The sequence below is a fragment of the Salarias fasciatus genome, chromosome 4 (genome assembly GCF_902148845.1).
Source record: "Salarias fasciatus chromosome 4, fSalaFa1.1, whole genome shotgun sequence".
Taxonomy (NCBI): Eukaryota; Metazoa; Chordata; class Actinopteri; order Blenniiformes; family Blenniidae; genus Salarias; species Salarias fasciatus.
Genome location: NC_043748.1, coordinates 19,740,846 through 19,748,607, shown reverse-complemented (window position 1 = coordinate 19,748,607; position 7,762 = coordinate 19,740,846). Strand labels below are relative to the sequence as shown.

At 46.4% G+C, this 7,762-nt stretch overlaps 1 long non-coding RNA gene across 1 annotated transcript; it reads left to right on the top strand.

Annotated features, from left to right (window-relative positions):
- Positions 1 to 829: 829 nt before the first annotated feature.
- Positions 830 to 1,603, top strand: LOC115386630 (uncharacterized). Its single transcript, XR_003931316.1, has 2 exons — positions 830 to 1,019; positions 1,110 to 1,603. It is a non-coding gene; the product is annotated as an uncharacterized LOC115386630 (long non-coding RNA).
- Positions 1,604 to 7,762: the final 6,159 nt, after the last annotated feature.

The window sequence follows — 7,762 nt, the reverse complement described above, 5'->3', positions numbered from 1 at the left end:
AGAACACCTGCCACCACTGAGTCCCCCAGAGACAGGCAGGTTTGGAAGACGAAGCAGCAGCGGGAGCGAAGAGTGGCTGGTTTATGGAGGAAGTGTTGCACAGAAAAGCAAAGAAGGTTTAACCAAGGCAGGGAGCAAAGAACACCTGCGACCAATGAGCCCCCCAGAAACAGGCAGGTTTGCAAAGAGAAGCAGCAGTGACTGGATTGTTTATGGGGGCACTGGTGGTGATGACTCCCGCAGACCAGAGGGGAGCGAACACCCAACAGCCGCCATGCAGCTCTCACTGAGTCCTCCAGGATCGATGCGGTTTGGTAGTGGCAGTGGAGAGTGGAGGGTCTACGGAGGAAGTGGGCGTTTGAGTGGTCCGGCCGGCTCAGAAAAGGGGGTAATCAGTCCACCAGGCAGCTACACTGGGAGGGGCCCGAGGCCCAGCAATGCCGGCGGTAGACTGACCTCTGGTGGTGTGTTGAAGCGCAGCAGCAGCGTGGGCAGCGGCGGCCGACTCAGCAGCAGCTCTCCAGTTGGGAGCCAACGGATCAGCGGCACCGGCAGCGTGGACACTAAACCTGTTTACAGCTCGGCAGGAGGGCACAGGAGCAGTTCTGCAGGGACAGGCCAGCCCAGCGGGGGGAGCCAGAGAGCCCAGAGCCCTGCGGGAAGGCTGGGTTTTAATGTAGGCAGCGGGGGCACGGGAGGGTGGCTGCACAGCTCGGCGGGGGGGCATCGAGCCAACAGCAGCGGCAGCGGGTCTAGAGGCAGCACAGGCGGCAGCAGCAGCGACAGGATCAGCGGAGGGCGGGTCAGTGGGTCGTCGGGGTCAGGGAGGGTCAAAAGCACAGGGGGGCGGGTCATTAGCAGCAGCGACCGGCCAATCAGAAGCACCGGCAGCGGAAGCGGAGGCCACAAGGAGCGAATCAGCGTCTGCAAGATGGCGGCGCTGCTGATGTCTGCGGCGGGAAGGGAGCGGAGCAAAGACAAGCAGAAGAAGAAACAGCAACAGCAACAACAGGCTACAGGTGAGAACAACAAAATCATACAAGTAAACAGGCTGCAGGTGAGGAAGACTGAGTGTTACAACCTAAACTTTCCTTTTCATCTCTTCTCAGCTGCAACACCTCTTGTCCAAAGATGGCTGACCACCGGTGTCGGAGTCACGAGCGCCGACGCCGAGAACACAGATGATATCATGAGTCTGTGATTGGCTAAAAGGAATCTGACTCAACTATCAAACAAAACAAAGAAAAAGGACTGCTTCCTATACTCACTAACTTTTGAAAATCCTCTCATATTAGCTTCTGCAATATTCACAAATATTCAATTATTACAATTATTATATCAAAAACGCTAACAAATACTCATATGAATACCTTACAAGTAATAACTAGACTTTCTTGTGACATAGTCTTCACTTTGTCTGTTTTCTTCAGACTGAGGTTCATTTTGAAAATAGTTATTGTTAAATGTTACGTTTTGTGGCATCAGTGGTTCTTTCTCTCAGCATCTTTATGATTCACTATGAAACTTTGTCCTAATTGCTCTGAGTTCCTCTTAATTTCCTTTGTGTACACAATCTGAAAATAAAGCTGATGGATCAAAAACATTTGTTGTCTGTGCTTGTTATGATGTTGAACTGGAAAAAATCTGAATTAAAGAAAAGTCACGCTTGACCCCTCAGATTCAGAAGTACCCTCTTTGAACTGGAGTTCTAGGTGAAGACGATGAGCTGATCTCTCATCTGTCTCCTCCCTCATGCTGAGACAGAAGACCAGACGACAGGAGCAGAAACCCAGAGAATCAGTTAATCAGGTGGTGGAGAGACTCCCACAGATGCCCTGCAGGGGTCTGTAGAGACTGCCGTGGTTGTTTCACCTGTGCAGGTGCAGTCAGTCCCTGATAAAACCACAAGAGGGAGACAGAGCTCCTCCTTCATCCTGACAGCAGAAGAATGGCAGCTTCAGGAATCAGAACCAGGAGGAGCAGGAGGAGGAGAAGAAAGGGGAGGTGGCGGACGAGGACATGGGGGAGTTGGAGGAGGAGGAGGTGAAGGAACAGGATAAGTAGGAGAAGTAAAAGGAAGAGGAAGAACAGGAGGGGGAATATAGGGGCAGGAGTTGGAGGAGTAGGAGGAGGAAAAGGAACAAGAGGACGAGTAGGAAGAGTAGAATAAAGAATATATGGAAAGGCTGGATGAGGTGGAGATGAAGAAGCAAGAGAAGGAGTGGGTTGAAGAAACAGGAGGTGAAGGAGCAAGAGCAGGAGGAGAAGAAAATGGGCGGTTTGGAGGAACAAGAGGAAGAGGAGGAGAAGAAAGGAGAGGTGGAGGAGGAGGAGGACGAGGGGGAGTCGGAGGAGGTGGAGGAACAGGAGGAGGTGTAAACGTGACATTTTACAGTCAAACGTTCTCATGAGTGTAAGCAGCGTGGCGTGAGTGGCGGAGGAACAGCGAGCACGAAGAGATGAGTCGACGTTGAGTGGTCCACTTCTTTTTTTATTTTCTTGTGCAAAAATCAACGATAAAGTGCAGAAGTGTCAAAAGTGCAAAAAGGTGCATTGGAGGATTTCCGGAGTCAGGCCGCCGCCGCCGCCGCCGCCGCCGCCGCCGCCGCAGCAGCAGCCTCAGCCGCAGCAGCAGCAGCAGCTGCCACCAACACAATCACGTCTGTCTCTCCCTACTGAGTGTCTTCCGGCCCTTAAGTAAACCCAGCTTAATAGGATAAAACCATAAGAACTCCAGGAGGTATAAAACATAATATTAGATCTCTAAAACTATGTTAAAATCCTCCACTATAAACTCACTAACGAAAACAAAACCCATACTTAAGAATAAACCAAACTAACGACCCAAATAAATACATGAAATCCTAAACCATATCTAAACTCTGTGAAACCACCCCCCACCCATTTCCACTCTTGGTCCAGCCCAGAACTGTCTTTAGTGGTGTCCCTCCCCCGGGGAATCTTTTGGCTGGACACCACTCCTGGACACAAGAGCAGAAAGGAGAGTTAAAATCACACACCCAACACCTTCTCCACACTCACTGCATGCCAACACCTAGAAGAAAAGCTAGTTAAAACCAGGCACATATATTGCACATTCCCCAATTTCATTTGTCATATGTTTGTCTTGCAGGTCCGTCGCCACGCCCGACCAGACCCACGTTCAATAAATAAATAATTTAAAATAACAGTCGTTGTGCAAATTATTCTTTATGTGCAAATTAGCTTCTTTGGAGTGCTGTGTGCATTACAAAGTGAAAGAGAGAAAAAAGTGTCTGTGCAAAGTGCAGTGCATTTCACCAGTGACGAACAATGAGGAACAAACACTCAGTAACAGGAGGTGAAAAGTTCCTCACTTTTGGGTTCTTTCTGATTGTTTCACCTGTTCTAAGTAACCAGTTACAAAGTAACCAATTACTGTTACTCAACTGCTTTTTTTTTTTCATTGGTTTTGTTGCAGAGCTCCAGCTCTGTTACTACTGTAATAAACTCCTTAATTGTGAGCAAACTGAGTCTGAGTGACTGGACAGTCAGCATCACCAAAACCTTTAAGTAACCAGTTACTGAAATAATCATTAATCATCCAAAATGTTGTGAAGAAATAAACACAACTAGAGTAAGCAGTAACTTTTCAATGTGAAGAACTAGTTATCTAACTCCTAAACGATAACTGGAACACAATAGTCACTTGGCCAGGTGATTAGAAACTCCAGTAGTTTTTAGAGGAGTAAACAGAAAAGTACTTTGTAACTTAATATTTGCAGCAACTAACTTTCAGTGACTGTAGGAGTTTACTAGTTGCTTGCAGCTCAGTTAACATGCCAAAAATAACACAAAACAATAGTGCAGAGTATTGTAAAGATATGTACTATAGTTACTGTTGCTCTGTAGTCAGTAGAAAGGTAACCGTTATGTTTTAAATTGATCTAAGTTGTAATCAAGTATTAACTTTCACTAACATGTCGCAGATAAAGGCAGTCGTAGAGCTGGAGCGAGCCGTGAGTGTGTGAGGAGAACATTCTCACAGAGTGAAACCTTCCCTGCGGGCCTGAAGCTGATCCAGCTCCGCCTCTCTCAGGTATGAGGAGGTCAGAGTTGCCCCGGGGGGGGTGGGAGGAGGAGGAGGAGGAGGTGGAGGTGGAGGTGGAGGTGGAGGTGGGGTGAGGGGGTGGTTCTGATCTGAAGCCAACTTTCACTCGTCGCAGTGAAACCAGGAGATTGTTGTAATTCTTGCACAGAGTGTGCAGCCATGTCAGAGTGGAACTCGGCTCTGAGCTGCTGCAGGTTCGACATTTATCATCAGGAACCTGCCGAGGGAAGAGCTCCATGTCTCTACATCACTGTGCATTTCCAGACGAGTTAGAAGCTCGGCTGGTGGAGCAACCGAGAGCTGAACTGTCCGGTGAAATCAAAGAGGCCTTGACAGGCTGCAGGTTTGATTGACAGCTCTCCTTGAGGGTGGAGGGGGTTGAGGAGGTGGAGGTGTGTGTGTGTGTGTGTGGGGGGGGCACGGCATGTCACCGCAGCTCAACAGTTGTCACAGTAACAGCTGGGTGTGGTCTGACTGACAGCAAGTTGGCAGTAACTGGATTAGCACATTAACGTAGCACTGTCACTGCACTGTGTGTGTGTGTGTGTGTGTGTATGAGCGTTCTCGTATTTCTATCCTTGTTGGGGCCAAATGTCCCCACAAGGATAGCAAAACGTGGAACGACGTGCCTTGTGGGGACCTTTTTCCGGTCCTAAGTAGGAGAAACAGTGTTTTCTTGACCATGTTGTTGTTACTGAAAAAAGTAAAAGTGCAAAAACATTTCTTTAGGGTTAGGCTTTGTTGTGGTGTGGGTTAGGGTTAGGGTAAGGGTCAGGGTTAGGGGCTAGACATGAATGGGAGTCAATGGACGGTCCCCACAAGGATAGAAATACAAGACTGAGCGTGCGTGTGTGTGTGTGTGTGTGTGTGAGAGAGCAGCAGTTGAATGTGAGCTGTCATTCTGACATGTGAAGTAAAAAAAACTTCAGTTTAATCCGCTTTCATCTGAATCTGGACACGAACCAAAGACAACAATGCTAAAACCTCATAAAAGGTTTCACACACACACACACACACACACACACACACACACACACACACACACACACACACACACACACACACACACACACACACACACATACACACACACACACACAAACACTCACACACAGTATAAAGTATAAAGTTTAGCTGTTAAGATTGATGTGAATCATGCTGGCTGGACAGAGATTTAGAAACAAGTGTTGAACATATTGTGGATTAGTAACTGATTACAGTTGTTAATTACTTAATTTAAAAAAAGTAGCCAATTTACTTGTAAATGTTGGTACTTTTGCATATCTTTGTGAGTTAGTTCAGGCTGAGTGAGGTGTTGCTTCTCCAAAAAAGAAGACTCTAGTAAGATAGTAGCACACAGTCAAAGCCAGTCTGCAGGTCTCAGTCTGCAGGTCTCAGAGTCCAGGTCTGAGTCTGCAGGTCTCAGAGTCCAGGTCTCAGTCTGCAGGTCTCAGAGTCCAGGTCTGAGTCTGCAGGTCTCAGAGTCCAGGTCTCAGTCTGCAGGTCTCAGAGTCCAGGTCTCAGTCTGCAGGTCTGAATCTGCAGGCCTGAGCAGTACAGTTGGTGGCACATGAAAAAGAACCAGTAGAAATCGTTACAATGAGTTCTAAACCAGTTCTTTGTCCTCTGGGCTCCACTTATTTCGTAATTAGCTTCACAGTATTCTCAAAAAAAAAGAAGAAAAAAGTTTCTCTCGCTGTGAAGCCTTTTACTTTTACTGAGAACCACTGCACAGTGTGCAGTGGTTTGCACTGTTGCTTCACAGCAGGGAGACCAGAACCCTTCTCTGTGGAGTCTGCATGTTGTCCCTGGGTATGTGCAAATAATTTTCTCCATGATTCAAACCACAGGACTGCTGTAGAGAGTGGGTCGGTCTGTCCATATGAATGAAGCATGCATTAAAAAAATGAAATGTGAAGGCATCGTCGACCTGATTAAATCAGTTACTTAATGCAAACCAGGGGAAAACCTCATGAACTGAACATGAACGTGAACCTCTGCTGCACAGAGGTTGTGTGCAGTCCTGCTGCAGTGGTGGTTCAATCTCAGATTCTTTCAATATATTCAGTCAAAAACCAAGGAAATGAGGGGTTCTGAACCCTAAACAGTTGCGTAAAAGTGAGATTATTTCGTTCATAATTGTGCTCAAGTCAAACTTAAGAGCACGGTGCTTTAAAAGTAACCTAACAGGTGGAATTTATTCAAAAAGTTACTCAAGTTATCCCTGCAGTGGAGAACTTTTTTGTAATTGCGTAAACTACAACAACCCACATGCTTGACGAGGCCGTTGCTGTGACTCCGCCCACAACTACAGGCGCACATGTTTCATGAACCCATTGCAACGCTGCAGATCCTCAAACTGCTTTCTGCAGTCTGAACTCAGTCATTCAGGTGAATGATGAGATCTTCTTCAAAAGTCTTGATGCTTTTTAAATTCAACATCTGCAGACGGTGTAAAAAGGTGAATTTCATCTGGGCTGACAGGGGCGGCCTTCCTTCTGCTGCCTGGGGCGTTTTTAAGAGTCTCTTCAGGTCAACAGCACCCATTTTCTAAAGTTAACAAGTCTGAACACTTGTCTTCTTCCACATAAATACCAGAATATGTGTCCGTACTGTTACTGTTCACAAGCGATTGCAGTATTTGTGTTTTGTGTTGCACGTTCATAATGAAACATGAAAATATGCAAACGGGTCAACATTTTAACGTTTTCATTTCAGAAAAATTTCGAGTTTCTACGGCAAAAGTTTCAAAATAATGTCTGTTTGCACAGAAAGAGCAGAAACCCTAAAAACGATTTTGCTGTTTGTGTAACAGAGACACACACACACGGAGAACATGGAGATTTGTATGGACAGATGAACATGCTTTATTGTCATGACTGTTGACTTGAAAACTACCAAGTCCTGGGAGGTCACCGTGTTGTGCATGAGCGGTCGAGGCATTTCAGAACGGTCGCGTTTCACCCGCTTCCATGGAAAAAGAGTATTTTCCAACATGAACTGTTAATAAGCCATTACAGCTTGGTCCATCAAACCGCCCATGACAGAATAAGGGTGAGATGTGTGTTGATGTGCTGAAGGGGGCTCAGAAGAGTCAAGGCGAGCGGTTCATATGACGGAGCTCAGCAGAATGTGTCTGCAGGCTGAACAGGGCTGCGTGACATTTCCTTTTATGGCAGAAACATGAAGCTGTGCAGGTGAGACATGAGCAGACAGGTAGTGAGGCAAACTCCTGCAGCAGGAAAACTGTGCACACACACACACTGAAGGTTACATAAAGTCATGCAAAAAAAGACAACGCTGCACCTTTAACTTAAAAGCAATGAATTAGAGATAAAAGAGCAAATTCTGGTGAAAGGAGCAGAGGGTTCCCCGGGAAACTCCTTTTTCTGCTAAAACCTGTAAAAACTTCATGAGATTGAGTAGAGAGGTGACATTCAAGTCTATTTTCTTCTAAAAGGAGGAAAAATGCAACTAAAGGTAGGGATAATCTGTAAAAACAGAACTTTATGTGGTTTCTGTGCAGAAACTTCGGTCAGGAGTCATCCCGGTGTACCAGCGCTCACTAGAAAATACCTGCTGCTTTCTGAAAATTAAATCGTGAATGGTGTGGTATTTATTTCAAAATGAAGTCCTTCCTCTGCAATTATTTTGCACTTTCACAGCAGTAAA